The following is a 12,380-nucleotide window of genomic DNA, read 5'->3' on the forward strand; positions in this document are numbered from 1 at the left end:
CATCCATTTTTATATATCAGTTTAGTAATTTACAAGAAAAAATTATAGGGATATAAATCTTAGGTGGACCACACCACAGGAAAAAAATAATGATTGGATATCCACTATTAAAATCCTCCTAAGGCCTAATGTATTGTTTATTTGACATCCAATCTGTTGATCAGGTCAAAAATACCTAGATGAAAGGAAAAAATAAATATCAGCTTGATCTAAAACTTTTATGGCCCCCAAAACGTTTTTAATGGTCAACATTCATTAAACACTATTTCCTGTAATGTGCTCCACTTGAGATTGAGATATAACTCATTTGCCAATAGCCAATCCTTTTCCTAAAAACTAAGCCCCTCCCAATCGCTACTATTTTCCTGTGGTGTTGTTCACAAGAGATTTATTTCATGCTGATTTTTTGCTACAAATCTTTAAAAAATGTTTATAAATGGATGTACGGTGTGGATTAAACACAAACATCATGATGGGGCCCATAGAGCCCTACCAGATCCAAAGATCAAGCCACCGTTTTCATTTGTATGGTGAAAGCATGTTAGATTTGTATTTTATGTTAAATGGTGGTGACTCGTTCATAGAAAATGTGGGTTTGTTATATGGCTATCCAGACCATCCAAATAATGGGTCTTGTTGTAGATGGTTTATATTTATAATTATATTATGTAATACTATCTTAACCATTCACTAAATGGACACTTAAATGTATGGCTGAGTTTATTATATAAAATATCAAAAACTCACAATTTACGGATTTGTACCCTTATTCCATTTCAGAAGAGGAATTTTCATTTTCGCTCTCTCGACCGCCCTTTCCTTCCTCTCCCTTCCCTCTTTCGAGCGCCATTTTCATCGTCAGTCGATCGCTCTTCGATTGCCCTTCTGCCTTGCCATGGCGTGATGATTCAGACCATTCATCCAGAAGCTCATATACAGATTTCATGCTAAGGTGAGTCATGGAATGTAATCATATTTTTCTTTATTAAATCATGGGAGAAGATAACACATCCCCTACTGTCATCACCATCCACAGTCATCTCTGTTAATTCCAGCATCTCATCCATCTAGACCCGCACTTTCACCATCGATCTCATCTCTGCCACAAGACCCGAAATCCACATCTATTAGGCCTTCCCACCTATAGAAGGCCACTAGAAATAGATCAACTCATGAGTGTAAATGATCTTTGTACTTGTGAGGCATGTCCAAATGGAGCAGTGACTAACGGTAAATTAGGGTCATCCCTATCTGATTGAACGGATTCCTACAACATGATAAGAATAAGATCTAAAATGTTTTAATCCAACACAGCTTCAATAAACAATAAAACATCTATTTTACAAAGTTTGATAGGCCCACAAGAACTTGTACACATGTAGGACATCTGAGTCCTATATCAGATAGGACCCACCATGATCATCCAGCCAAAGAATGCAGTCGATCAACTATCAGGTAGTTTACGCGAATACAGAACCAAAGCACTGTGTAAAAAGTGCTTTTAGATAATACATAGCTTTCTATGTCTGGCCTATCTGATGGTTGAACTGCCAAAAAAGCTCGTCCAGAGAATCTATATGGTGTATCACACCTGATGCATGGCTTGGATGTCTCACATACATTACATGCCAGGTTGACACGTGTCTCTCCGTAAAGGCGCAAGGAGGCTACCAAACATCTAATTTCACAATGCCATTATTCTAACAAATTAACTAGACAACTGTGCCGAAATCAGAAAAAAAAAAAACAAAAAAAGAATATTAGAAACAACAATCTTATGAACTAAAGATGGGGCAGAAAAAAATGTGAAATATTAGCACGCAAGCTAAAGCTCAATTTCAGACTGAAACTTGATGCCTGTTGAATGTACAACTAAAAAAGGAGTGGTTTGGTTTTTTTGCGGAACCATTGTGTTTAGTTCAGCATGGAAAATAGTAACCACGATTAGGCGGGCTTCTGTTCCTGTGTTTTCTGTACCAAATCACATGTGAGGTAAGAAGCTGATCTTATCACAACACCAATTTAGGCCTAGTACCACCCATCTACCCAATAGAAGGAACACCCAAACAAAACATTAAAGCCACAAGATGACCATTATCACTTCTCAGGGTACATTGGAGTCACGTCTGATATGCATCTTAGCGTTGAGCAAGCCTTTAATTTTATTTTCTTTTGTATCATGCCATTCATTTGTTGATAACTTTGACTTTGGCAGCATGGAAAACAAAAACCACATTAGGCATGTTTCCATTATGTTGATTAATGCTTAGGGAATAATTGTTAGCATGGCATTGCTAGGTGCAATTTTTGGAGCTGCCTTAGGGGGTTGGACTAATGATGTTTATGGGAATAAGAAAGCTACCCTCATCTGAGCAAGTGAATGCAGGATGGCTGCATTTTATGCTGGTTTCCCTGGTATGCTTCCTTTTACATGGGCTATTTGCGAACAGTCGGTTTCTTTTCTTGTTCTATCATTTGTATTTACTATCTATCTGTGTCAAACAGAAACTGTGCCTATTAGAACTGTAAACTGGCAATGCTCATCTGAACTGATGGTGGGATTGAGGCCTACATAGTAGCTACGATGCAGGGCCTTGCATTATATCAAAATCGAAGAAAGGGTTGTACCACTGGGCCAGTTGGATGTGATAAGGTATTTTGAGTTAAACCTAAATATGGGTGTTGTGAATTTTCAAAATAAAAGGATTATTTTGTCTCTTGGTTGTGTCTCATGGTGCCTTTTAGCTACTAGTTAGTCTTTTAGTGAATAATGTGGTGGAAAGTTAAAACCAAATCAAGAGACGCTATGAAAGGACATGTAATTATGGGTCTGTAATTGAGACTGTTTTTGTAAAATCGAATGCACTCGATTTTTGGCTTTTGTTTTTCATTTTCTGAGTTCAGGTTGGTATATGACATATTAGAGCAGATATTTTGGTTTTCATGTAACTTATACTTTTTTCTGGAGTCAAATGAATGCAATTTCAGGGTTTTCCCACAGTTCTTGAGTTCAGATTGGTATTTTTGAGCTCCTGATGTCTTATTCATGCACTTAAAAATAAAAAAAACCACAAATTAGAGTATAAATTGTGTTTTTTGCTTTTCTTTTCTTTTTTATGTAATTGAGTCTTTTATTCTGAAGTTGAAATCATGCAATTCTTGGGTTTTTCATGGTTTTTTTTTTTTAGTACAGATTGTTGATTTTGGACTCCAGATTATGGCTTTCCATAGATATTGTGGTTTTGGATGCAAATTAGAACACAAATTGCAATTTTACAGGCAATCGAGATTTCTTTCAAAGTTGAAATCATGCAATTTTTGGTATTATAGTTCAGACTTGGTGATTTTGGACTCCAGATTTTGCCTTTCGTAGAAATTGTGGGTTTGGATGCAAATTAGAGCACAAATTGCAGTTTTGCAGGTAATTGCGATTATTTTCAAAGTTGAATGCATGCCATTTCAGGGTTTTTGTGATTTTGCAAGACCATATTCTGCTTATGAAGATGGTGATTCTGGAACTTATTAGTTATTAAGATGGTGATTCTGGAACATCTTAGAAATTACAGCTTGGGATGTTAATTAGAGTAGAAAATTACGGTTTTTAGGTAGTCTAGACTTGTTCCAAGTTAATGCATGCGATTTCAGTATTTTCGTGCAGTTTTTGAGTTTAGAATGCTGCTTTAATCTTGTGATCTTTGCTTTCCATAGAAATTACATTTATCAAATGCAAATCATAGCAGAAGAGTGCATTTTTCATGTATTTGGGACTGTTTTTGAAGTTGAATGCTTGTTATTTTTGGTATTTTCTGCAGTTCCTAAGAACATATTGCCAATATTAAGTGCCCCATCTTTGATTTTCTTAGGAATTACATTTTCTGAATGCAAATCAGAGCGGACTCTTGCATATTTAGTTAATGGGATTGTTTTTGAAGTTCAAAGCATACAAATTGAGATGTTTTGTGCTGTTTCTAAGATCAAGTTGCTGATGTATGCTATTTTTATAGTCATTGCGGTTTTAAACAAAAATTTGAGCAAAATTATTGTTTTCGGGTAATTGAGACTGTTTTGAAGTTGAATGCTGGTGGTTTTATGGTTGTGTGCTGGATTTTGTTTTTATTTCTTTTACTAGTGGGAATTGCACATGCAACGCATATATAATAATGTTATATATGTTCCCTCATCATCTTGTGTGCCCTTATATTTACTTGTACTTTCTTGAGTTTGTTAACGTGTAGAATGTCTCCACTGATGTACAATTTAACTGACTCTTATTTAGCTGGCCCCAGTAACAGCTTAAGAGCTAGCTGAAATCTTACTTGATGATCTTTGTCTACTAAATTTCTTTCTAATCCAATCTTTCGCGAAGAGTAAAATCTTCTTGTAACTTTCTTTGAGCAGATTTGATTTTGTTGACCTTGTCTTTCTTGTGTGAAGAAGTTTGTTAATGTGTACAATGTCTCCACTGACTTTTTCTTCTTCTTCTTCTTCTTCTTCTTCTCTCTCTCTCTCCCCTTCTTTTTTTTTTTTCCTGGTGATACTATTTAGTCGCGATCATTAATATGCCTTTAGTACTGTATGCTAGTTGGTTTGGGCTATTGAGCTTGGGATGCTTGGAACTACCTCACTGATTTGTACTGTATTTGTTTAGGATGCTATGTCATGATTTTCCAATCAATCATATCTAAGGCCATTTCCTGATTTGAATTATGATTGGAATGAATACTTGATTCATTGGAATGTTTGAGTGGATATGAATCCTAAGGAGTGATGTGTGACTAAGTGTAACAGAACTTTAAAGTTTGTTCCCTTTCCTTGTGTTCTAATTAAATTGTAATCACTTTCCTGGATCAGAACAACTCGTCCTTGCTTACTGTGGCATAAATACCTGCCTATCTTGATCATCCAAATCATGCTGGATGTGGAAATTGGCCTGAAATACTCTAAGCAGATGAGCCTTACCCTCAGATTGGTGGCTATTAAACGATGGGTTCAATGAAAATGGTAAGATCCAAATTGCATGGGAAAATTTCAGCAGTCTTGATTGTGTATTTCATGATCCCATCTCATTTAGTTAGCATTTGATGCTGACTTTTATTTACCATTTGTTATTTGAACTTTGTCTGGTGATCTTGTTATTCTAATCTTGTTACTATCTAGACTCTCGATGACACATTCACATTTTTCCTTGAGACATTTAGTTGCCTAGGTACCATCATTCTGTTTACACATGGAAAGGCTACCCTTTTCATGAGAGCTAAAGCCATTTCCATTATGGATGATGCGGGGTTTTACTTTTATATAAAGTTAAAATAGAGTGGGGATTTAGATGCTCCTGCCACCAAGCATTACTATCATGATTCTACCAATTCTACATTTAACTTCAGTAGATTTATGGAATCTAGATGTCATTAAGCATCTAAATCCTTAGAAACAGAGTCGCTAAATAAGTTTATTCTATATAATAAGTTGTCATCACCATCATAGCCTTTTCCTAGCTTTTTGGGGTTGTCTTTGTAAATCATATTTTACATTAAATACAAACATTAGGGCTTTTTTTTTTTTTTTGGTAAACAGAGGTTGAATAGCATGGGAAACAATTGATACATACCAAATCAATTGCAATCCCGAATAGATTTGATGGATTATCATCTGAATATCTTTTTTTTTCCTATTTACGAATGAGTTTGTTTAGCTGATGTCAGGACGCGAGATCACCAATCTCACTAATTGGAGCCTACATAGAGAGATGGTCTGATGATAGGAATTATCTACGTTCTGTTCTGGATGTAATGTTTAATGATAGGAAAGCAAACAGAAAAACAGGCTAGCTATTGTATTTCTGCATAGCTCTTACAAAACCAAGGAATGGGTGCGGCCATTACTTGAGGTAAAAGTCAAACACTGCTATGAATTTTCTCATCTCTTTGCCATTAGACAGAATTCGCAACACCATGGACTAGAAATGAAATGCAATTGTAATTTGAGAGCTGCTTCCTCATATGATTACTAGGCAACACAATATCATTTCTTTCTTTTAATTGTAATTCTTCTTTGACTGTTTTAGATCAATAAGGGACGTCCCCATATTCAAGGAACGGTTTCAACATGACAACGATGGTAAGCTTAACTCTAAATATCACCTTTATAATAAGAATTTGTGCTCTTTATTGTCGATTTTTGAATTATAATTTTTTATATAATTGAAACCTTTTATCTCGGAATATGATCCATGAAGTAGCATATGAACACAATCCTTATCAAAATCCACACCTAGGGGAGCACAAATACGAGGATTGATCTTCACAATATGGTCGTCATGGACAGAAAATGCTTGCAATGAATGTTTATGAGTACTTGGTAATTTTGGAGTCCTTAGTTAGGGTTTGGGCTGAAAGTACGAGTGTTGGAGCGGACGCTTTCGGAGTCCAAACTCATTCTTTTGAAAAATAGAAAAATGAGAATATTAGTAAATATGGATTTTCTTGTTAAGAAGAAAATGGAAGATGGATTGAAAAAACATAAAAGAGATTTATTTTTCTTCTTCTTCTTTTTTGTTCAAGAGAGAGAGAGACGGAGAGGTCAGAGTGGGGAAATCGAGGGAGATAGTGGGGGAATGAAGTGGCCGCATGAGATTTGAAAATAGCACGTGTAGTTTGGTTTGAAAATGATGTTTCGCATGCGTGACGTGCATTTCTTTAAGACAGTAATTTGATTTTACTAAAGACAATTGAATTACATAGGCAAGTGTTTAATGTAGGGAACTTGTCTAGAAATGTTATTCTGATAACTAACCTGATGAGAGTAATTTGTGGTTCAGTTCCTGGACCAATCTCTCTATCATATTCAAAGAAATGCACAGTTTTCTTCGTGTTTCTTGCATGGTTCTTTGTCCCATTTTTGTTTGACTTGAAAGTAAAGGTGATGCATCTTCTTATTTATTCAACCATGGAATGCAGGATGTTGCCGTTAAGGTTCTTACAGATCAGGACTTTCATGAGGATCAGCTGAAGTACTTTCTAAGGGAGGTATGCATTTGAAACATTGCTAATAATGTTCTTTGAAACTATACCCATATATGTATCTGGATGTGCATCGGAGCTATCTGGATGTTGAGCGGGGGTCTCTATAAGCTGGGAACAGCTGTTATGACCATGATGAAGCTGTCCATTTCCTATGGACAGCATTGGAGGGGCCTGGCCATTTGGACAGGCCGTGTTTATGTATTTGCTCGAAATTAATGGAGCAGACCCGGATGTGCGTCGGAGCTATCCGGATGAGCGGGGGTCCCTGGAAGGTGGGAACCGCTGTTATGACCATGATGAAGCTGTCCATTTCCTATGGACAGCATTGGAGGGGCCTGGCTATTTGGACAGGGCATATTTATGTATTAACTCGAAATTGATAGAGCAGACCCGGATGTGCGTCGGAGCTATCCGGATGTTAAGCGGGGGTCCTTGGAAGGTAGGAACCGCTGTTATGACCATGATGAAGCTGTCTATTTCCTATGGACAACATTGGAGGGGCCTGACCATTTGGACAGGCTGTGTTTATGTATTTGTTCAAAATTAATGGAGCAGACCCAGATGTGCGTCAGAGCTATTCAGATGAGCGGGGGTCCCTAGAAGGAGGGAATCGCTGTTATGACCATGATGAAGCTGTCCATTTTTTATGGACAGCATTGGAAGGGCCTAACCATTTGCGCCGAATGGCAGTGGTTATATCTGTATTTGCAGGGACCATACCCTTAACCTAAACCAAAACCTATGACCTAAAACTTTAACCTATAACCTAAACCTCAACCTTAACCTAAACATAAACCTTAACCTAAAACTTAAATATATTCTCAAATCCCTAAACCTAAACCTACACTTAATCCTAATCTTAACTCCCTAACCTAAACCTATACCTAAACTTGAAAACCCAAACATAAACCCAATCCCGAACCCGAACCCGAACCTAAACCTTAACCTTAACCTATTCTCAATTCCCTAAACCTATATCTTATAACCTAAACCTAAACCTATACCTAAACCTTAACCTATACCTATAACCTTAACCTAAACCTAAACCTAAACCTTAACCTAAACCTATAACCTTAACCTAAAACCTAAACCTATAACCTAAACCTAAATCAAAACATATAACCAAAACCAAAACCAAAACCAAAACCTATATCCTAAACCCGAACGCATTCTCAAATCCTATAACCCATAATCTAAACCTATAACCTATAACCTAAACCAAAACCTATAACCTAAACCAAAGCCAAAACCTATAGCCTAAACCCGAACCCATTCTCAAATCCAAAAACCTATAACCTAAACCGTTAACCTATAACCTAAATCAAAACCTATAACCTAAACCAAACCTAAACCTAAAACCAAAACCTAAAACCTAAACCTATAATCTATAACCTAAATCAAAACATATAATCAAAACCAAATCCCAAAACCCAAACCTAAACCTAAACCTAAACCTAAAACCTAAACCTAAACCTATAACCTAAACTCAAATCCCTAAACCTAAACTCAAATCCCTAAACCTAAACCTAAACCTAATCCTATAACCTAAACTCAAATCCCTAAACCTTAACTTATAACCTAACCTAAACCTATACTTGTAACCTAAAACTATTCTCAAATCCCAAAACCTAAACTTAACCTTTCTCTAAACCTATAACCTAAACTCAATTCCCTAAACTTAAACCTAGACCTAAACCTAAACCTATAGCCTAAACTCAAATCCCTAAACCTTAACCTATAACCTAACCTAAACCTATACTTATAACCTAAAACTATTCCCAAATCCCAAAACCTATAACCTAAACCTAAGCTTTTCCTAAACCTATAAGCTAAACTCAATTCCCTAAAGCTAAACCTACACCTAATCCTAATCTCAACTCCCTAACCTAACCTAAACCTAAGCTTTTCCTAAACCTATAAGCTAAACTCAATTCCCTAAAGCTAAACCTACACCTAATCCTAATCTCAACTTCCTAACCTAAACCTAAACATAAACTTGAAAACTCAAACTTAAACCCAATCCCGAACCTGAACCTGATTTCCTAAACCTAAACCATAACCCATTCTCAAATCCAAAAACCTATAACCTAAACCTAAACCAAAACCAAAACTTATAACCTAAACCCGAACCCATTCTTAAATCCCAAAACCTATAACCTAAACCAAAACCAAAACCTATAACCTAAACCCGAACCCATTCTCAAATCTCAAAACCTATAACCAAAACCTATAACCTATAACCAAAACCTATAACGTAAACCCGAACCCACTCTCAAATCCCAAAACCTATAACCTAAACCTTAACCTAAACCTATAACCTATAACCTATAACCCAAATCAAAACCTATTACCTTTCCCTAAACCTTAACCAAAACCTATAACCTATAACATAAACCTAAAACCTAATGTATTCTCAAATTCCTAAACCTAAACCTACACCTAATCCTAATCTCAACTCCCTAACCTAAACTTAAACCTAAACTTGAAAACCCAAACCTAAACCCGATCCCGAACCCGAACCCGATTTCCTAAACCTAAACCTTAACCTAAACCAATAACCTAAAACCTAAACCTAAACCTAAAACCTAAATGTATTCTCAAATCCCTAAACCTGAACCTACACCTAATCCTAATCTCAACTCCCTAACCTAAACCTAAACCTATACTTGAAAACCCAAACCTAAACCTGATCCCGAACCCGTACCCAATTTCCTAAACCTAAACATTAACATATTCTCAATTCCCTAAATCTATAGCTTACGACCTAAACCTAAATCTAAACCTAAACCTAAACCTATAGCCTATCACCTAAACTTAAACCTAAAACCTAAATGTATTCTCAAATCCTTAAACCTAAACCTACAACTAATCCTAATCTCAACTCCCTAACTTAAACCTAAACCTAAACTTGAAAACCCAAACCTAAACCCAATCCCGTAACCCGAACCCGATTTCCTAAACCTAAACCTTAACCTATAACATAACCTAAACCTAAACCTATAACCTAAACATAAGCCTAAAACCTAAACCTAAACCTAAAATCGAAATGTATTCTCAAATTCCTAAACCTAAACCTATACCTAATCCTAATCTCAACTCCCTAACCTAAACCTAAACCCGAACCCGATTTCCTAAACCTAAACCTATTACCTGCACTTATAACCTAAACCTATAACCTAAACATAAGCCTAAAACCTAAACCTAAATCTAAAATCGAAATGTATTCTCAAATCCTTGAACCTAAACCTACACCTAATCCTAATCTCAACTCCCTAACCTAAACTTGATAACCCAAACCTAAACTTGATCCTAAACTCGGACCCGATTTCCTAAACCTAAACTTCAATCTTAACCTATTCTCAATTCCCTAAAGCTATAACCTATATACTAAACCTATAACTAAAACCTAAACCTTAAATTAAACCTATAACCTAAGCCTAAACCTTAACCTAAACCTAAACCTAAACTAAAACCTATAACCTAAACCTTAACGTATAACCTATAACCTATAACCTAAACTTATAACCTATTACCTAAAACCTAATCCTAAACCTAAACCTAAAACCTAAACCTAAACCTATTTTAATGATCAGTTTTATTTTTAAAAAGTGCCCGCTTTTTTGGAAGAAGTTTATGCAATTCTTCATGATTCTGAATTATAATGTTTTGTTGATTTAATATATATATTTTTTTCAGGTGAAAGACACGAAGAAAATTGTTGCTGATTTTTTTTCTTTTTTTATTTATGATGTTAAACTTATATGTATTTATGTGTGGATAAATGTAATGTGGATAAGATTGCTTGTGATTGGATGGATGTAGTTTTATGTTTGGATGAATGTAGTTTATGTTGGATTTACGTTGTTTGGGTTGTTTAGATGGATGTGAATGTGAATATGATGAAATATATTATATAACAGGTGTATATCAGGAAGAATATGATGAAATATATATATTAACTCTCTTATAAAGGACGGTCTATGGGTGTCCTTTGAAGGCCTATAAGAGACAGTCCATGACAGTCTTTTTTAAAGACAATCCATGACTGTCCTTTTAAAGGACAGTCTATAGCCGTCCTTTAAAAGCCCATAAGAGACGGTCCATGACAGTCCTTTTTAAGGACGGTCCATGACCGTCCTTTTAAAGGACAGTCCATGGTCGTCCTTTGAAGGCTCATAAGAGACGGTCCATGATAGTCTTTTTTAAGGATGGTCCATGACCGTCCTTTTAAAGGACGGTTGATGGCCGTCCTTTAAAGGCTCATAAGAGACGGTCTGAGACCGTCCTTTTTTCCTTTTTTCGTCAGTAAAAATGGCTGTTTTCGACCGTCCTTTAAGTAATACGATACGTCAAAATTTGACGGCCCTTGCGACGGTCCATGACCGTCCTTTTTGGTCATTTGAGACAGTTTTGGACCGTCCTTTTTTCACAGTTTTGGATTTAAAATGATCTTGAGAAATGGTTAGATAGTGGATAAAACACATACATAATGGTGGGGCCCACAAAGCACCGACCAACATCAATACACAAACTGGGTAGGAAGTGTTTTGGCTGGTGGACCATGCACCACCAACCTAGCTAGCGTGGGTACATGTGGTGCGGATTGGGTACTTCCCCACGGGTCCCTAGATAGGGACAAGCTTAGGTTCTAAGGGCCACTGTGATGGATGGATTTTATCAACATGGTCCATGCATTTTTCCATGTCATTTTAGGTTGGGACCACAAAAATGAGTCAAATCCAAGGTTTAAGTGGACCACACCAAAGGACACAGCGGTGTTAATGACACCTACTGTTGAAACCTGCCTAGGGCCCACCGGGATGTTTATTTTTCATCCAACCTATTTATAAGGTCATAGAGACTTGGATGACGGTAAACCACACATATAATCCAAAACTTCTATGGTTCCGAAGAAGGTTCTGATGATAAGCCTTCAATCCTCGTTTCCTGGTCCACTTGAGCAATGGATCTGCCTCATTGTTTTGACGCCGGCCTAAAATGACGAGAAGAAATGCATGGACGGCATGGATAAAATCCATACATCACAGTGGCCCTCGGAACCTTAGCGTTCCTATCTCAGGATGGGCATGGGAAGTACCCAGTCCGCTTTTGAACCTATGACGACTCAGCCACAAGACAATAATCGGATGATGTTGATAGTGATGCAATGAAAATCGAGATTTATGTCACTAGTTCGACGTTATATGCCTGCAAAGACGAGCAGACGTCGAGCTCCCCATTGTACTGGCAGTTCAAAGGAGATCAAAGTTTAATGGCCCCCCACAATGATGTATTTATCATATCCACACCGTTCATCCATTTGACGAGATCATTTTCAAGCATTAGCCCAAAAATGAA

At 36.6% G+C, this 12,380-nt stretch overlaps 1 long non-coding RNA gene across 1 annotated transcript; it reads left to right on the forward strand.

Moving 5' to 3' along the window:
- The first annotated feature begins 5,497 nt into the window (after positions 1 to 5,497).
- On the forward strand, positions 5,498 to 7,598 carry LOC131238622 (uncharacterized). Its single transcript, XR_009167983.1, has 3 exons — positions 5,498 to 5,887; positions 6,065 to 6,117; positions 6,957 to 7,598. It is a non-coding gene; the product is annotated as an uncharacterized LOC131238622 (long non-coding RNA).
- Positions 7,599 to 12,380: the final 4,782 nt, after the last annotated feature.

Source organism: Magnolia sinica, chromosome 3 (genome assembly GCF_029962835.1).
Source record: "Magnolia sinica isolate HGM2019 chromosome 3, MsV1, whole genome shotgun sequence".
In the NCBI taxonomy this organism is placed as follows: Eukaryota; Viridiplantae; Streptophyta; class Magnoliopsida; order Magnoliales; family Magnoliaceae; genus Magnolia; species Magnolia sinica.